General features: G+C 42.8%; 1 long non-coding RNA gene across 1 annotated transcript in view; it reads right to left on the bottom strand.

Annotated features, from left to right (window-relative positions):
• LOC126930796 (uncharacterized) overlaps positions 1-20141 on the bottom strand; it is a 51566-nt gene that overhangs the window by 8826 nt on the left and 22599 nt on the right. Inside the window, exon 2 of the long non-coding RNA XR_007717679.1 lies at positions 17866-18039. This is a non-coding gene — a long non-coding RNA (uncharacterized LOC126930796). The remainder of the gene's footprint in view (positions 1-17865; positions 18040-20141) is intronic.

Here is a 20141-nt window from a genome sequence, read left to right as displayed (position 1 = left end):
GAGGACAAGAGGAAGGGAGAGGGCAGGGAATGTCTGCCTCCCTCTGCCTCAGGCATGGCATGCAGCCTCATCAGTGGGCTGGGCCTTCTTTGTGATCCAGCAGGTCTGTCTCTTGGACTCTAACGGAAAAACCTCCTTCCTTTGCCTCTAATGCTAGGGATGGTAGCAGGTTGTTGATGTTGCTAATCTCTGACTTGTCTCACTATCCTCAAGTTGACTTTTCAGCTCTTCCAGCACTTTAAGATGAGCTCGCGATATTCTATTTTTTCTGTCAAACTCCGTGGCCTGGACTTTCTTTTCCTGACCTCACCCTGGCTGATACAGATGCTTGACTCTGACCATGTGCTGACACTGGCATACCATCTGCATGCAGGAATACTTTGGGTACAACCTTTTTTTTTTAATGGAGTCTTGCTCTGTTGCTCAGTCTAGAGTGCAGTGGTGTGATATCAGCTCACTGTAATCTCTGCCTCCCAGGTTCAGGTGATCACCATCTTGGCCAGGCTGGTCTCGAACTCCTAACCTTGTGATCCACCCACCTCGGCCACCCAAAGTGCTGCAATTACAGGCATGAGTGGGTACAACTCTTATAGCTCTGGCATACTTCCCAGGGATGTCACCTTAAAAGGCCCTCCCAAAGCTGGTGAAAGCAAGATTGTCAGCTCGGTGGCTCAACAGTAATGAAGTCAATACTGACAGTAACAATGACAGGTGGGCCAACATTGGTGCCTCCATCCATAAGCAGCATGCCAAGCCCATCATCTGGTAGACCAAAGAAATTGCATCGACAGCTGTTGCAGGAGACTTTTATAGGCTGTCTTTAATTGCTTGTGACCCAGACAAATCCACCTGGAAAAGGGAAGGGATTTGAGAGCCTCTGAAGGTCCAGAGACAAATATTATAATTACCACTAAAATTATTCCCTCAGCCTTTGATTGTTCTCACAGTGCTCTTTCCAGGGGAAGAAAGATGTGAACAGTAATTTAAAGAGCACTTTCAAACGTTTATATCATTGGATACTCACTTTACATTCCAAATGAAGGTTTTGGTATTCAGAAAAGCTACACATTAATAAGTAACATAGATTAAACCAAAATCCAAGTTTTCAGTCTCCAGTTTCTGTGCTTTGTGGGTGCATATGGCAAGTGACAGTGAGGGATCCCCTTTGGTGTCTGAGAACACACACAGGGCAGGCAGGGCTGCTGAGGCAGGCTCAACCTGTAGATATGTTTACAGCAATGCCTGCCATGCTGAACATGTAGCTGGCTGCTTACACCTCTGTATGAATTATGAGACAGAACAGGGACCATACCAAGTATCAGTCTGTTGTGGTCTTCCTGCTCCTTAACTCAGCTAGGTCCGAGTTCTTGTCCCATGACCAGGAAGAATTAGGCACACAGGCACTGGAGAGTGAGTAGGGCAGAGTAGAATTTATTAAGCAAAAGGAAATCTCTCAGCAAAGAGAGGGGTCCTGAAAACAGGTTGACATTTTATAGTTGAATACAAGGGCTTTTCAGAAAAGCTGATGGGGCTAGGTTCCTTATTTGCACAAGGTGTGAATTCCTGGCAGTTCTACCCCCATCCTTCCAGTGCGTATGCAGGCCCTTAGCCTGAGTTGCTACATATTGATTTATTTCCCTTACCGTGCATGTGTCAAGAGATGGAATTTAGGAAAGCCCTCTGTGCATGTTCCTTTATCTGCACAAAACATCTGGTGTAAGCCCTTGTGGTATGTGTAGATGAGACAATGACCTGGGTGGATCGGAGGTTTTCTGGGGACCCTTTCCTTACTCTCTGCCTAAAGCAAGCTGGCTAACCTCTCTCAAGTGCACACTAACTCCAGTGTCTATCACAACTAGAGATCTAGTAAGTGCCCAGTAAACATTTGTCAGCTAAACAGATGAATGAGGGCAGAGAAAGCCACTACCTGGGCCAAAACAAATATTGATGGACTTGGAAATCAAAATCTGATAATACAGTCAATCATATTAGCAGGTCCTGTCACAATAAGTGACTTCCTATATGTCTTAAGTTGTCTTAAAAACCCGCCTAATATGTCCTCCCAAAACTGAAATCTAACCATAAGAGACCCATTCCTTTTGTTTTTGAGAGTCTCTGTGACTAAACAAGTCTCCCTGAAACTGGGCATAATGATAAGCTTGCTTTAAAAAGCAAAAGCAAGGGAACAGGTCTCAGAGTAGCTGCACTTGGGTATTTGGCCTACAGATACACTTGAACACATATAAAATCATGTATGTAATGGTTTGTGCAACAATATTTTTAATAGCAAACAGTTGGAAGCACTTCAAGTGTCCACCTACAGGGGATTGGTTAAAGAAACCAGAAGACTTTCTATGCATTTTTACAAAAGAATGAAGGAACTCTTTATTTGTTAATGTAGAATCATCTCTGGGATTTATCATAAAGGAATAAAAGCAAGATGGAGACTCCATGTATAATATCTTAACTTTTTTGTAAGAAAAGGGATGGAATAAAAATACCTATTCTTATCTGCTTTGTTTACATAAAGTAGCCCTGGAAGAATATGCAAGAAATGGATAGACATGCATGCAGGAGTGGAGGGAATGGAATGGAACAGGAGTGGAGGGAACAGGAGGAGGAGTGGAGGAAATGGTCTGAATGGGAACGTGGTGACAGCAAGGCTTCTTAATGTATGTCTGATGAAATTATTTTGAGTTTTGAACATTAGAATGTATTAACTAATCAAAAAATTAAATTAAATTTCATTTTATTTAAAAGAGAGAATCCCCCCCCAAAAAGTGAGAAGACGCCAAGGACAAACTACAGCACTCCAGGACTCCTCCTTTCCTCAGTCTTCCAGAAATATATAACCATTGAACCCCACAGGTTCTGCTCTTACCCCACGATAGCACTTGCTAAATCTGTCTGACACTAGAACTACTGTGCCTACCTCCATTATTATTGGGTCTCCTCCAGTCACTAGACTGTTAATCCCTAGAGAGCAGAGTCCATGACTGACTCCTCTCTTTCATCCCTGTGGTTCCAGGCATATAAAAGTAATTTAAAAATAAATAAATCTCTGTTAAATGGAATTGAATTTTTCTTACTGCCAAGTCTAATTCTGCCTTCAAAATCTTGAGCATGAGCCAGAGATTTCTCCTTCCTTCTCCTCAAAAAGCATTTTTAGAATCCATTTAGGAAGGGTACACTTGTTGGTTTTTGAAATGGCCTTCACAGTCCACATAAGTGGACAGGGACTGTCTTTCTACTCACTGTCAAGCAGGGGAGGTAGGGAGCATGGGCAGCATGTTGGGCAAAGGGGAGAGAGAATGGGAGATCCCTGTAAGGTACATACCTGCCCATGAGTCCAGAAGCGGGAATACTGAATTAGCTGCACATGGGCCCCATAGGGGCAGGTGGAGAACACAAGACTCATAATCTAAAAGGATGATGTAATTCAGGTTTTGCCCAGACAGCTGTCCTATCTAAAAAAGCTCTCTCCCTTGAGTGGACACGATAATCCAATGTTTGTTTCTTCACTCACTCATTCATTGACTCTCTACTATGCTCCAGGTAGAATGTAAGGCATTGAGGTTCCAGCAGTAAGCACTGGAGGTCATGTATAAAGTCAGATAGGGAGTGGTAATCGCATGACCAGTGATCAACCCATTCATGTTCTCAACCAGTGCCTGAGTCTACAAAAAGCAAAACCCAGCCATCCCATCAGGGGATGAGCTACTAGGGGCTAGCTGGAGCATCAGGATCCCAGATAAATGGTCTGATATTCGGGATGAGGCTCCAAATAGAAACTCAGTCATATGAACCCACTGCTGCAGGGGTCAAAAGAGGGCAAGGACTTCACGGGGTATATGGCTGCTCATAGCACATATCAGATACCTGATCCATGACAGCAAATCCTAGACATCACCATTGGGAAGAATAATGTGGCTGACACTCTGGGCAGCATTGGCTCCGGTACTCCACGGGACTAAGCTCCTGTTAGAGGCAGCCTGAGAAAGACAGGGTTGGCAAAGACAGCGCTAGAACATGATCACACATGTTCCTGTCTTATATATACTATCGAGCAAAGCTTTCTCCCCTCACACACATTTCCCTCATATTTCACACCACCCTTCTGTGCCCACCCTATCCCATTAAAACTGTCCTGGCTTCATTTTCATAAGTATCGCAATGGGCAGGGAAAAGGAGGACCTAACATAGATTACCCCAGACTCGTAGATTCGCCTAGGACACTTTTTTATTCCTTTTAAGTTTACTTTCTTAAGCTTACTGGTATGTTTTCAAATCTGGAAAGTTAACATTTAACTTTCAAAATTTGCACAGCACAGAAGGCTGGAGATTTTGCACTGACTTACTCACTAGTTAGCCAAGTGACTTCAGGATGTCATTTGACCCCTCTGTGCCTGGCTCCTCCCACGTCTAATGGGAATGGACATGCCCAGTTAGCCTTATAAGGAAAAATATGTGATGTAAAAGTGCTCTGGAAAAGGACAAACACTATACAAATATGTGAGATCTTAAAAATTATTTTATTTCCAAATTATCTGAAAGTAGGCTATTTGGGATGAAATTAATTACAACATTCTCATTGTAGAATTCAGGTGGGTGACTGGAGCGATAGGTTAGAGAACATCAGGTGTTTTTAAAAGCTGCCTTCTTCATTATCTCTAACAGTAATAGATTTCTTTTGGACTAGAATATCTTCCCATGTTAAAGATTTTTGTTTTGATACCAGATGTAAGGATAAGACAAAAAAAGCAGTCAGTATGCAAGGTTGAATCAAGTCTGACTGCTTAGCTACTTCTGAATATTTTTAGCTCAATTCCACCACTTTCAAAGTATCTGCAGACAAGAGGTACGGATATATTATAGGCTCAGAGAATGGCTTCAGAAATAATCAAAACATCACATGCACTATCAAGAAAAATTTAGAGATTCTCTTACAGGAGCACAGACAGTGTTTTATGAGCAAATAAAAAACTACAAATGCAGAATTTATTGATGTTGTGTCAAAAAGAGCTCTGCCCTGAATAAATGCATGTTGCAGGGTAATACCACATGATTCAGGGACAAACTTCTCTCCTCCAGCTGCTCCTCTGCCACAATCTTGGACCTCTTTTATCATTGGTCTAGCATTTATTTAGCAATTTTTATTGAAAGACTTCTAGGCTCTCCTTCTAGTGTTGAGAATTCAGCCATGAACAAGACAAAGTCTCTACACTCACAAAGCTTGTGTTCTTGTACGAGAGACAGAAGAAACAAGCAAATAAATATTTACTGTGATATAGAGAGAAAAGCCATGTTAGAATACAACAGCATGAAATTATTTTGGGTTTTGAACATTAGAATGTATTAACTAATCAAAAAATTAAATTAAATTTCATTTTATTTAAAAGAGAGAATCCCCCCCCCCCAAAAAAAGTGAGAAGACGCCAAGTGAGGTATGCTATGCTGGAGACAGTTGTTGGAGAAAATCACTCTGAAGGGGTGATATTTGAACAAAAAAAGTAACAGAGTGAGCCACGGGAGGGGTTCTAACTGACAAATATAAACATTTCGTCTCAAAACAAGAAGGGGACAATAAACACATCATTAAAAAATGCTGATTGCAGACATGCCATCACTACTAGAGAAGGCAGGAAATGTCTTCAAAGTGTGCAGGGTGGGCTTGTCTGGCACCTCCACCACCACATGCGAGGGACTTTTCCTGAGTAGCTACTGCTCCTTCTGCTTGGGGCCTAGAATAACATCACACAGATCCCACCAGATCCCTTCCTGCAGACAGGAGGCCAGGCCAGAGGCACCTGCAGCTGGAAGCAGAGTAGGAAGCCAAACCCAGACTGGGTTGCCTAATCCTCAACCAACTTACAGATGAGATAGAGGTAAAATAAATGACTCTTGTTTTAAGCCACTGGTTTGGGGGTAGTTTGTTACTCAGCAATAGCCTGCCGTTACAGTATGCCAGGTGATGGTAAGTCCCAAGAGGAAAACACAAAATGGGAAGGCAGAGTGAGAACTAGTCTGTGGGGGCACAATTTAGTTAGGATGACCAGAGAAGGCCTTGCTAAGCTTCAAGTAAGGTCTGAAGGAAATGAAAGAGCGAAACACTCAGATTCCTGGAAGAGGGACATTCTGATAAGAGGGAAATGCAGATGAGAGGCATTGAGGCATTGAGGAAAGCATCCTGCATGTTTGCAGACAGCAAAGAGGCCAAGAGGCTGGAGTGAGGCCAGCAAGGGGGCAGTGGTAGGAGGTAAGGTCAGGGAGACAAAGAGACAACTTACATAGGGCCTTTTAGGTCCCACAGGTAGATTTTAAGCAGAGGAGTGGCACAGTCTGACTTAATTTGGAAAGGATCACTCTATCTCCTTTGCTGTGAATAGGATGTAGTGTAGAAATAGGAGAATTGGGTGGGAGCCTATTACAATAACCCAAGCTATAAAGGATGGTGGCTTGAATGAGGATGGCAGCAACAGAGGCAGAGGGAAATGTCGGAGTTCGGATATGGTTTGAAGGTAGAGCTAATAAGATTTGCAGCTGTATCCAAGGTTGAACAAAAGAGAAAGAGAAACTTCGGGGATGACTCCCAGGTTTTAGTCCTCAGCAACCAGGAAGTTGGAGTTAGCATTTACTAGACAGTATTAAAAAGAATTGGCATTTAAAAGCAGCAAGTATGGGGGCTCTCAGCATCTTAGTGTTGATCATGTTAAATTTGAACTACCCATCAGTCATCCAATGGGAATGTCACGAGGCAGTTCGAGGTAGGTCTGGAATGCAGATAGCAATTGGAGAATCATCCGCATATAGATTAAGTTTTTTCTCATGCCAATAAAGAGCTGAGAAAACCTTTGCAAGGGAGGAGACACCAAAATGGAAAACTGAAATTTTAAAGAGCAGAATGGCTAATATTTCTGTGGGATCTTCTCCAGGCCATGTGGCGAATAGTTAAAACAGTGCTCGGTTTAGCTCTTTCTTTCCCTGCTGTTCTACCACACATGGAGTCTTCACCATCTCAACTCAGGCAAAGCCCAAAACTCAGAGCACTTTATGTGCTGGTGAGACACACAAAGTGTCTGGTTCCCACTGTCTTATTACTTATGGTTCATGTATTGGGGGTGTGGTGTTCTATGGAGAGGAAGAAAAACATTGCCCCAGCCATGTTTGGGGGCAGGGAAAGAGAGGGGCCTTCTCTGTCTCTTTGGACCACCCTGAACTGATGTTATCTCCTCAGTCTCTTGAGTGTGGCACATTTTAGCTTTATCTGTTAAAAATTTATAAGTAATAGAGGGCAAGAAACTGATACGCTAAGCAATATTGCCCTACTTTAAAGATTGCCACTCCTGTGCTGAGCTGAGACCCAGACCTTAGAAGAGAAATCGATTGAGAAAATGTAAGTGGCCAACCTATGGCATCAAATGATAACTTCAAAATGAACGCCATCACAGTTGCAAAATCACTACAAATACAATTGTTCAAGACCTCAAAGCGACTTTCAAAACTTGATTCCATTTTTGCTGCTGCTGTCACCAATCTATAGCCAAGAAACTTCAGCCTCATAAACTTGAAAATGTTTGATTTCGTTTTAAAAACCTTTGTGAACTAGTAAACTAACAAGGGCTGCTAGGAGCAAAAACTGACATTTAGATGATCAGAAACGGGCTAAGAGCTTGGGTTTCGAACTAGGACAGTGGACATAAACTCTACTAAGGAAATATAGGGCCACAGTGGAGATGGGAAAGAGAAAGGTCTTGTCGCATTGAAGAGCCTGAGAGGAAGATGCTCAGGCCAGACTTAGAAATCCAGTCGAGAGTCCCCATCACAAACCTTTCACTCTGCTATTAGCTGGACAGCTTGCCCCTTTCCCTTTTTACTTTGGGACAAATAGAGAAGGTCTTTAAGTTTCATGGCTGCTCTCATTCATTGTGAAATTTTACTACTCGTAAATATGGCAGAATTCTTAAAGGCCTGGCATAGCAAATAGCGAAGACTACACTTAGCATTTGGGGTGCACGTGGGAGTCAAGGACTGCACTTTCCACAGAAGATACATTGCAATTGGCATGTAGGATTGCAGGGGTAATGTGCATGGGCCACGGTGCAGAAGCAGCCAGTTAGGGGCATCTAAGCTGTATTTTTCTTTGAATCTTTGCCTCTAGAAAATAATACCCCAATAAAGGGGATTGGCAAAGGCAGCCGAGCAGAACCCACAACTTCACTCCCCAGAGCATCTTGCAGAGATTATTTTGGTTGCTTCCCTGGCTAACAGAGGGAGGGAAATACGGAACGAGAGAGGCAAATAAATGTGATACTTGAGATGGCTTTTAAGGATGAAAAGAATTTCGAGAGGGAGAGAGGGCAGCCCAGGGGTCAGCGGAGAAAAACACAGGGACACAGGATTCAGTTCAATGAGGGAAGAGTTTTCTAGTAGAATTATTCAATTTTGTTTTCAAGGCTTCCTCAAAAAGCAGAGCAAGCAAACTCACTGAGAATGTATTTCTTTCTTCCTTCCTTTATTTTTTAGACACAAATATATTGAGTAAACTCAATCATGTGCCAGGCGCTGTGCTTTGATCAATATTCTGCTATGTCCACATGGCTGTTCCCCACACTGGACATATGAACCACTTGAATTTCTGTTCCTCCTTGTTGTTCTGCCCTGAGCACACATATTCAGTATGTCTACTGGAGGGGAAGGAGGAAGGGAAAAATAAAGTATAGACAGGATTTCTGTATTGGTCAGCTGGTTCGACTCCTTGACACACTATTAATTTAAAATCACATCAGCCAAGAGATATGGAATCTGCTGTTTAAAATTAAGAAAAAAGAAAAAAAAAAGAAAAAAACTTGAACCAATACTTTTTAAACCTTGGAAAACTGTAGGTGGAATACTCTGCTCCCATTCTACAAACTTTGGCTATACAGTTTCTCCTTTGTCTGCCCAAAGAGCAGGGAAGGGTGTTGGCTTGGCTCACACTTGAGAAACTTGGGCAGAGAAAGACCTTCTTCTCCCCATGCATTTACCAGAATAGAACCAGGTGCAACACCCAGGAAGCCAGTCAGGCTTTACTGTGCCTGGTTTCCTCTTCAAACTATGATCCAAGTCCCTCTGGGCAGAAAAGGGCGCCACTCGAAGCCACGGTGCTCCTCTCACCTCCTCTCCAAGCCATGGAGAATGAACCCCAGTGAGGTCAGAGATCCCCAGAATCACACACACATGCATTAGAAGGGTCCGTAAGACCTTCTGTTCCAAGCTGCATATTTCACAGGCCATGGGACTGAGACCAGAGCAAGGGTACCTACCTTTGTGCCATGGCAAGACCTTATTTCCACACAACATGGGCAAAAATAAATGAACCCCTTACTCTCCCTTAATCCTCTGTGTTTTGCCAGCATTTCCAGTTTTAACCTCTCTTCATGTCCTTTTTGGGAGTGTTCCCTCCCCACAGCTACCTCTATCTATACTGCGAGAAGTGTCAGCTGCAGAGCTGCCTGTTAGTTAGTAGACTCAGGCAATGATGAGGATGTTGAAGTGAGGTATGCCCTCTTGACCTCACCACCATTAGCAGTGCTGGCAAGCAGGAGAGGTAGAGAGAAGCCCAGGCTAATTGGCCAGAACTGCTGTGAGGCTGGCAAGCAGCAGCAGGGATGAGCGTGATCCCTGTTGCCCTGGCTTACTCCTTCTTATCCTATCTGTGTAGAACCCCTCACCCCAAACTAAAGAGGCTCCTCTAGGCCCATCACAGCTTCCCCAGAACATACTGGCCTAACTAGGCCACACCTGGGCTCTTTCCACCTGCCCTTAGCAATCCTTTTTACTTGCAATCATCTCTGCTTTCTAACCTGGTTATTAGCCATCATGGTTGAGAGCAGGCTGTGGGCTAAAGTAGTTGATACTCACTTTTCCCGTACTCCTTATGTCTCTCTTCCTATCACAGAGGACTCATAAAAGGGAGTGAACATGTAGTGACAAACAGGATATTCACTAAGTCAAGACGGCAGATCCACCACCTTGCTTCTTTTCCATAGCTGATGATCTTGGGTGTGAGCATGAACATGTTTTTCTGTGCAAGTAGTATTAAAAATTAACGATGAACAACCTCCATGATTAGACAGCCCCTCTCTCTGCATTTTCAGGGTCATCCAAATGATATCCTCAAAACCAGAAAAATCTCAGAATGCATGATTTTATATAATCTGCTTTTCATAGGTAAGAGGTATTGATAATAGATCTCTTCAAAGATTTTGACCATTCAGGCTGGAAAAATTCCTATTTTTATACCCCCACACCCAGTTTAGGCAACTGATCTGGAAAACAGAGTAGAAGGATCTCAGATTCTGCATTGGGTGCTACCCACCATAAAGTAGGGAAGGGGTATATATCCAGCACGCAACAAGCTGTCCCAGGGCAGACCTTACGGAAAAGAGGCACAGAAGGAATTTCCTTCCCCTCTCCCAGGAAAGCAGGAGTTTTGTACCCTCTTTGGATACAAAGATGGTGTCCATTCATTGTGATATTCCAAATACTAGGTCAGAGCATCTCATTCTCCAGCTCAAAAATTCAATAGCTCAACCCTAAATCCCAATTCACTTCCAGACTCATTGGTCTTCACAATCTGGCTTTACCTACATTCTCATCTTTTAAGCCTTTGTCTATAAAATGAATAAGACAAGATGAACTATTCTTACTGCACTTTAAGTTCCACATTCACTCACTTTTAGACTTTTTTCAAGTTGCCTGTCATGTCTTCCTCACCTCTCACCCATCTCTGAAGGTCCACATCTCACTGTCCAACGATAGCAAGAGGCAGAAATTGACCCAAAAGGAACTGATTGGAAAGGTAGAAGAATATCTCATGAAGACCAAAAGTGCCAAGTATACCCAGACCTTAGAAGAGACCAGAAAAAGAAACTGGAAGCCCTAGGGAGCAATGATTCATTTCTCTCGCTCTCTCCTCCTCCCTTCCTTCCTCACTAATCAAATATGCTGCTATCTCTACTTTCTCCCCTGAGGATGCTCTGTTGTTTTCATTCTCCACTTTCTCATGGCCACCTCAGGCTCCTACGTGTTTTCTCAGCTTCAAGCCCACTAACCAACTGACTAGCACCTAGAGTGTATCTCAATTCCCAATGTATGGCAAAGCAGGTCAACTTGCCCACTGCACTGCTTCTCAGCTGTTTAACTCCCCTCTAGCTAGTCATGGCCAAGGAGTGGGAGCCTCCAGTACAACTTGGCAATGCTTTTGTGCATTGCTGAGAGGGCAATGTTCTCACAGAAGCAGGAGGTGATCTAGGCAGACTCCCCACATGCTTCCTACATCAAAAATCCAGCCTGAATTCCAGCTGTCTCTTGAAGCTTCCTCTGATTCTACCATCTAGACATAACCTTCTGTCTTTGAGTATCTTTCAATAGTAGGTGACAGCTTGATGTCCTTTTCTGCTGAGCACCTTCCCTCCAACTTCTCTCATTCTAACAGATTCCCCCTCTACCCTCAGACCAAGAAGCAGCACTGATCCAGGCTAAGCCAAGCATTGTAGTTTGCACACATTGTCTTGAGACCAATACTAGAAAGTGACTGCTCCTAAAATGTAAGATAGTCTGAGCCGATGAGATGAGGTACGTTCCTCTAGGATCCTAGAGTTTCTTGGCTACTTCTGGAAGCCTCCAGTAAGATACTATAAGAAAGAGACAGGGATTGGTGCAAGCTGGCCTAAATGGAACAGAAAAGGAAAGCAAGATGAAATGTGGTTGGAGCTCCAGGCAGCATCCAAAACATTTAAGTCAATATCTGGGGTTCCCAGGTGCTGTCCTTATTTCTGTCTTTCTGAAGTTCTTAGTCTTCAAGTTATCTCAGAATCCTAATAAATCTCTTTTTATTTATGGTAGCCATAGTTTGCTTGTAGTCAATGAGATGTGGCATGCACAGCCCTTTAAACCTTCGTTATGATGCTCATGACATTTTGTATTGAATTACTCTTATTTGTCTACATATCTTCTTTCCCCTATGAATCTGTGAGATTCCTAAAGAAGCAATCATGTATCACCACTTTTTGAATGCCCCCAAAGCATGGAACATAAGCTCTTATAATATGTCCAATACCTGACTGACTGAATGAATTAATGAAATATTAGAAAATGTGCATGGTCTGCCAGGTGTGGTGGTTCGCACCTGTAGTACTAGTTACTTGGAAGACTGAGGAAGGAAGATTTCTTGAGGCCAGGAGTTTGAGACAAGCCTGAAGTTTGAAACATAGCAAGATGCAGTCTCTATAAATTTTGTTTTAACTAGCTGGGCATGGTGGCACATGCCTGTAGTTCTAGCTGCTAAGGAGGGTGAAGCAGGAAGATCCCTTGAGCCCAGGATTTTGAGACTGCAGTGAGCTATGATCATGCCACTTCAGTCCAGCCTCAGCAATAAAGCAAGACCTCCATCTCTAAAAAAAAAAAAAAAAAAAAAAAAAAAAAAAAAAAAAAAAAAAGGTCCAGTCCTATTCCCATGATCAGGCACTTCACGAAATTGAAAAATGTGTATGAATAAAGGGGAATAATCACTGCCTGAATCAATGTTTTGGAAGGTGAATGGCATAGTCTTCTACATGGCACCTGAGTTTCCTGAGGCTGTTTCTTTCAACATGCCCGTGCCCAACTAGGACGCAGGGATATGGATGGATGCGGCCTTTGTTTAATAAGGCTTCTATTTGACATGCTGCTTGGAGAAAGGGATAGGAGAAGACCCTTTACCACCCATCTTAGTAGTCTTATAATCACCCCTGAAGTATGGTATACAGAGAAAAAGCCATGTCACACCCTGTAAAAGGCATAAGCATAGATTCTTATGGAATCCAAACTGTTGCATTCTTTTGTTTCAACATGGCCCAGAAAATGTCTGAAACAACCACTCCCCACCCAAAACCCACAGATACTGTGGTTTTGCAGAAGTACCTATGGTTGGGTCCATTTGCTCCTGGGAATTTGTAAGGTCTTGGAAAAACCACAGTGACAATTCCAAAGTGGAACTGGAATAGGAGTCCTGAAAATTTCAAGTAACTAACTTACACCTTCTCTTCAACTTCTGCTCCTCCTACTGAGTGACCTCAAAAGCCCTTTGGATAATTCAAATATATCCTTTCTCGTTGAGAAGTTATCCTCTCTAGACCCAGGAAAGGCTGCAGATTCCCTAAACCTAAACCCACCTGTCAGTCGCCCTCATTATCCCCAGAGTCCAGGGCTTCCAGGGCTGGCAAGGCTGAGCCCTGAATTTTAAAAACAGCTTCACCCCACCCTTTCCTTATGACAGCTGCCTGCCTTTAGCTTGCTCTGAGACAAGCACGAAGGCTGTCTCAGGGACACCAGTGGTGACAGCCCCTAGCTTACACTTGCTTAGTCACTCCAGAGCCCAGAGAACCTATGTCCTTCCCACATGCTTGGCATTTCACAAAGCTATCTCCCTTAGGACCACTCAGCTATAACATTTCCCCAGCATGTCTTCTCCTTGTCAACATGACACAGAGCAAGCAGCCCTTCAAAATGAGAGAAAGACATTGGAGCAGGCAGGCATGCATGCACACACACATGTGTGTGCACACACACAAGGAGGAGGAGGAGGGAAAAGAGAGGGAGAGGAGAAAGACCTCACTGAAGGGGCAGCACTGATTTTAGCTCAAATGTAAAAGTGCTCCTAAGTAGCAACAGCTTAGCAGTGGGCATCTTATTTTGATAAGAAGCTATGGGAGGGTTCAGCTTTTTCATGCACTCTTCCCAAAAGCCCTTAACAGATTGTTTAGACAGGACTCCATTTTGGTGTGGCCAAAATGCAGCCACTTCTAGGGACTAAAGCCTCCACTGGCCTTAATGTTGCCTACTGAAGATGCCATCCTCTGCTGGCCCTTTTAATGCCAGCACCTGTGCCTCATCTGGCATGGATGGAGCTGGCAATGCCAAAGGGATCTTGGCTATGTGAATGCACCGAACTTGGGTCTCCATTGGACAGGTCCTGCTCTGTTGTGCTTCTCTGCCCTTGCAAATTGTTCTGTTTGCCTAGAAGGCACCCTTGCCCTTTCTCTATTTATTTACCAGAAAACTTCACCACTTAAAAGTTGGCTTAATTTGCTCCTCATCTAGGACTCCCTAGACACCACTAGCTGCATCCATTGCAATGTGCATAGGTCTCATATTGCAAACGTCACACTGTCTCGCATTTGTCTTTTGATGTCTCCATCCAGCTAAAAGTTTGTGCGGAACGTAAAGGCATAAAAATGGCTTTTCATGTCTGTATCCCCAGCACCTAGCACAGCTCCTGTCATACAGAAATCTATAAGAAGCAGAAATGCCGTGAAAACTAGGGAAACAGTTGGAACTGAAAGATTCTTCCTTTTCTTGCCACTTTAATTTAACAGAAATAAATTTCAGTACATGCTTGAAAATAGTGCTTCACTAGCCTACTGGAGAACTACCCATCCTCCATGCAAAGTGGGCCATCCATGGCAGTAACCCTGACCTCCTCCCCCGGATTGTCATAGGCTAGGCATATGACCCGGGCTGATCTGTTAGAGCATTCCATTTCCAAGACCACAGTAACAGGTTCAAGGATAAGCATATGACACAAAGAAGTCCAGTCAAAACCTTCTCTGAAATGTAGTATCATATGAATGCAGAGAAAAGAGTCTCTCTTCCTAGCTTGTAAATTATCATAATATAGATTTAGAGCTGCTAGTTGCCTTCTTTCTTCCTCACCAAAATGAAGCCAAAACACAGAGGGAAGCACACCTAAAGATGTAGAGAGACACAGAGGCAGAGCCCTGACATGTTGCTTTGATACCTAGATCCAGTGGTGCCTGAAAGCAGATCCATCTTGTCCTTCCTAGTTATTAGGGTTTAGAACCAGCTCAATTCCCATCTGTCTCATCTTTTTTTCACCTCGTAAGCTACTAGGAGTCAACCTTTTAACATTTAAAACCAAAAGGGATTTGATCTACGTCCTTTTTACTCAATTATAAAATGAGAGTTTCTCCTGTACCCATGAAACTCTTGCTTAATTACTGCATTTTAAACACTAAAAATTGTTTGGGGAAAGCCCACTAGCCTTAAATGATCTCAACTATTGCTAGTATTTGGTGCTCTGATGCAATCTGACATAAATCTGACATGATCTATTTAAAAGAAGACAAAACGTTTTAACACAGATTTAGTAATTCTTCTCAGAGGACTTGAAACTGTTTATTATCATAATTGAAACATTTAAAGATCACTTTCAGAAGCAATACCCTGGCAAAAAAAAAAAATCAGCTTTTGGAAGGAAACATAGGAGAATATCTTCCTGACCTTGGAATAGGGAAAGAGTTCTTAAATAGAATTCTGAAAGCTCTAACATTAAAGAGAAGAAAATCAATAAATTGGACCATGTTAAATTAAGAACTTTCGTTCAAAGATATTATAAGACAGTGAAAACATAAGCTACAGAGTAGGAGACGATATTTCCAATAGTTATCTATCAAAGGACTTGCATCCAGAATATATAAAGAACTTGTATAAAGCAATAAGGAAAGTACAGAAACCCAATAGAAAAGAAATAGATAAAAGAGAATCTCAAATGGCCAATTTGATGTTAAAAGTTTCCCAGCATTACTAATTATCAGAAAAATTCAAATTAAAACCACAATGTGACACCACCACAAATCCAACAGAATGGCTAAAATGAACACAAGAGTAGTACCAGGTTAAGCCTGGTACTATCTTGTTGGTAGAAGTATAAATTGGCACCACTTTGGGAAATGGTTTCAAATATTCGTTGACACAGAAGCTCTTCATATAGAGTGCTGGTAAGGTTCTGTATCTTGATAGGTGTTAGGTTCAAGGGTGTGTTTACTCTGTCAATTCATTGAGCTGTATTTATGTTTATACATTTTTCTGAATATGTGTTTGACTTCAATGCTATCAGGACCAACAGCAGTGTTCAAGGTCTGGGATCTCCAGCAACAGCAGTGCAAGCCTGGTCAGGAGCACCCTCATGACATGAAGTTGGGAGCTGTGCCAGGGTCGAGCTCTGTTCTCTCTCCTGGTTCTCCTGTCCTTCATTACCCCTTACATTAACCAGAGTCCATTTATGTTTCTTGCAACTCAGAACCCTAACTGGCACAACTCTACATAATTTTTACATAAATAATTAACTTAAGATTATAAGTTTATATTTGATTAAGGGTTTATACATCCAAAGTTATCAAACTATTTCTTTTGCCATCTTTCTGATTGAGAAAAGTTATCTTTTACCCAGACACATACAGTTTATGCTTCTTCAAGTGTCTACTCAAAGGCGGCGGGTGTAGTGGTTCAGTAATTTGACTCTGATGCTAAACAGACTGAGGTTGGATTCCCAGCTCCAGTGTTGGTGGCTGTGTGATCTTGGACAAGTTCCCTAACTTCTCTGTGTCTCAGTCTCTTCAGTTGTAAAATAGGGATAATACCTTCTTCATAAATGTATTATGAGAAAACATATGTAAAGCATTTTAAATATTTGCTATTATTATAATTATTAACATGAAAGAGACTTAGGCTCTGTGATTTCTTGAGTAGCATACTCTGCCCATGCCTGAGACAGCTGGAAACAAAACAGAAGGAGTTTCTGGAAACAAATGAGAGTATTTCCCATTTGGGCTAGACCTCTTTTTTCCATAGGGTTTGGGGAACAGGTGGTATTTGGTTACATGAGTAAGTTCTTTAGTGGTGATTTGTGAGATTTTGGTGCACCCATCACCTGAGCAGTATACACTGAACCCAATGTTTAGTCTTTTATCCCTCATACCCCTCCCACCCTTTCCCCCTAAGTCTCCAAAGTCCATTATATCTTTCTTATGCCTTTGCATCCTCATAGCTTAGCTCCCACATATGAGTGAGAACATACAATGTTTGGTTTTCCATTCCTGAGTTACTTCACTTAGAATAATAGTCTCCAGTTTCATTCAGGTAGCTACAAATGCCATTAATTCATTCCTTTTTATGGCGGAGTAATAGTCCATCATATATATATACAACAATTTCTTTATCCACTTGTTGATTGATGGGCATTTGGGCTGGTTCCATATTTTTGCAGTTGCGAATTGTGCTGCTATAAACACACATGTGCAAGGATGTTTTTCGTATAATGACTTCCTTTCCTCTGGGTAGAGATCCAGTAGTGAGATTGCTGGATCAAATGGTAGTACTACTTTTAGTTCTTTAAGGAATCTCCACACTGTTTTCCATAGAGGTTGTACTAGCTTACATTCCCACCAGCAGTGAAGAAGTGTTTCCTTTTCACCACATCCATGTCAACATCTAAGCCAATGTCTAGAAGAGTTTTTCCAATGTTATCTTCTAGAACTTTCATAGTTTCAGGTCTTAGATTTAAGTCCTTGATTGATCTTGAGTTGAGGATCCAGTTTCATTCTCCCACCCATGTCTTGGAAGGAAGCAATAAAGACCCTGAACGGTCATGACCCTCCTCTGAACACCCACCACCACCCATCCTCCCATACCCCACCTCCTATTCACACTGCTGCCACCAACCCCTGACCATGTTCACCATGTCTGATGAGAATGGCCTAACAAAATCTCTGTGCTCTATTTAGACCTCCAACTCCCAGGCCTCCTTGATGTGCCTCCCAAGGTCCTGTTTAATGGTAATTGGCAGTCAGTCCCTGGCAGCTGCAGCCACAGCTGTAAGGGTGGGATTCTGTCCCATTGGTTCAATGAATCCTCTCCTCCCTGCCCAATCTCCATCTGACATAGTGCCCATCTCAGGGGCTTCAGCTACTCCACCCCTCACCCTACTCCCAACCCCAAAAGCCTGGCCTTATGTGCCCCACCACCAGCACCCACTTCAGACACTACCTTTAATCTGGGCTTTGCCTTTTCCTTGACTCTGTGGTTTTCAGGTGTCTCCAATATTTCTACTTTCTCCAGCATACTCCTCATCTGCCTACAATGACCATGGACATTTCTCTCTTCCTGATCTTCCTCTGAGCTTTTATCTTCCTCTGAAAGAATCTTGTACATTAAAATAACCTAAAAAGAAAAATTAAGAAAATGTTTTAAAAAGGGCCATAATATATTTAGACACACACATCCACACCGATGACACTAGATAAAGTCTATCTAGGGAAGAGAACTGCCTTTGGTTAGGAAAATACCCTGCAATGCCTACCAAGTGCAGAACATGGGCCCCAAGGGCTTAGTCTGAAAGGAGACCATCAAAGACATAGTTAGATTTCTTTTGCTCATAAAAGCATTAGGGCTTAGAGTCAGATGAGAGAGAAGATGGGAGAGAGAGACCTGTGTCGCATAGCTTAGGGTTGTCTCTTGCTGGGAACAGTGGTCAGCAGGAAATGCCCAAGAACATTGAAGAACAAGGTGTCTATTAATATAGTAAAGTTGTGATGCTGCAATGGAAACCCTCTCCGTGGCCCTAAGCCTTCACTTAGAGATAGCTGTATACCAGCCTTGTGATGATACCACTTGGTGGGAGGGAAGGAGTCACATCCAGCCAGAAGTAACAGTGAGGATAAGACCAGGCATGCACAGGTTGTCCAGGTGATCCACAAAGTGAACTGACTCAGCAGAAGCAGGAATTCGAAGCCTGAGCTGACCAGTGCAAGCCATCAGAGTGGATGGAGGAAATGACAGAGAAACAAAAGCACTGACTTAGACATCTAAAGAGGTGGATTTGAGTCCTGGCTTAGTCACTCATCTTGGATGAACCGATGAGCTTATCTGGTCCTCAAGGGCCTCACCTGTAAACTATGCACCTGCAGCACCAGACGAAATCTATGGTCCCTACCAGCTCCAACTTTTCAGAGCACTCATGCTGCCTTCCCACCTTTCCCTAACCATTTGAGCTCATCCTCCCTTGATTAACTTCCTCTCTCTGCTCTTTTACAAAGTTGGAGAGCAAAGTTAAGATTTCTCAATGCACATTCATGGGAATCTATGTGTCCACCACCCCTCCCCCTTTAAGCACAGAGATGGGGAGGTCCTTCTCTTCCTGGCCCGGAGAGCAACAGTACGGAGGCACAAGCCAAGCTTAAAGGTGAAGCACGTGCAAGTTGAATAACTTGCTAGTCGTCTCATAGGTTATTAACAAAACCAGCCCTAGACCCAGGCCTGCTCCTTGAGTTTCCATCCCCTCAACAGCATACTCTTAGTTCTCTTCCTTCTGTCATCGAGCATGTGTTTAATAATTGCTAGTACTTAGGAAGAAGGAATGAGGGAGATAAAATTTGGGGGAATTAAATAATGTAAGATGAAGCGCTTGGCCTCAGAATTTGCAGTAGAATTGGAAATGTACCACTTCCTAATCTCTCCAGTAATATCTTCCTTAGCATATTGGTGGAATTTTACTAGAAAGCTATTAATTCAATAAATTCTTCTTTTATTTATGTATTTTTTTATTATACTTTAAGTTCTAGGGTACATGTGCACAACGTGCAGGTTTGTTACATACATAAACATGTGCCATGTTGGTGTGCTGTGCCCATTAACTCATCATTTACATCAGGTATATCTCCTAATGCTTATTAAGTACCAACCCTATTCCAGCACTATGCTATCCTATGAGGATAAAGAGGTGAACAAGATAAGTTCCCTATGGAGTTTATAGTCTAAAGAGAAAAGACTGACCTTAAAGTAGTAATCACGTCACTACAGACAATTAATTAGTTCATTACAATTGTGATGTGTTTTATGAGACTATATAGCAAGGGAACCTAACCTAGCCTAGGGTGTCTGGAGAGCCTTCCATGAAGAAGTGACTTTAAGCAGAGACCTGCAGTGCGCTTTGAGTTGGCTAGATGGAAGAATAAGAAAGGGAATGGAGGAAAATGGTCCATGGAGAGACAGAGGCATGAGCACAGGGCATGGCCACTTTGAAGAACTGAAAGATGACTACTTGGCTGGGCTGCTGAGAGCCAGGAAAATCTTGGCGAGAGAGGCAGGGGCCAGATCACGCAAGGTTTGTTAAGGTTCTGGAACTTTATCCTAAGAGCAGTAGGAAGTCATTTGAGATCTCTAACCACCCCTCCATGAGTTACAGGCATCCACCATGTTTGTTTATTTCATCACGGAATCTAGGCCAGCCTTAGTCTGAAGCACTGCCAGATGTGCTGTTCCTG

Source organism: Macaca thibetana, chromosome 11 (genome assembly GCF_024542745.1).
Source record: "Macaca thibetana thibetana isolate TM-01 chromosome 11, ASM2454274v1, whole genome shotgun sequence".
In the NCBI taxonomy this organism is placed as follows: Eukaryota; Metazoa; Chordata; class Mammalia; order Primates; family Cercopithecidae; genus Macaca; species Macaca thibetana.
Note: the sequence above shows the minus strand (reverse complement) of the source record. Positions and strands in the feature narration are given on the sequence as shown.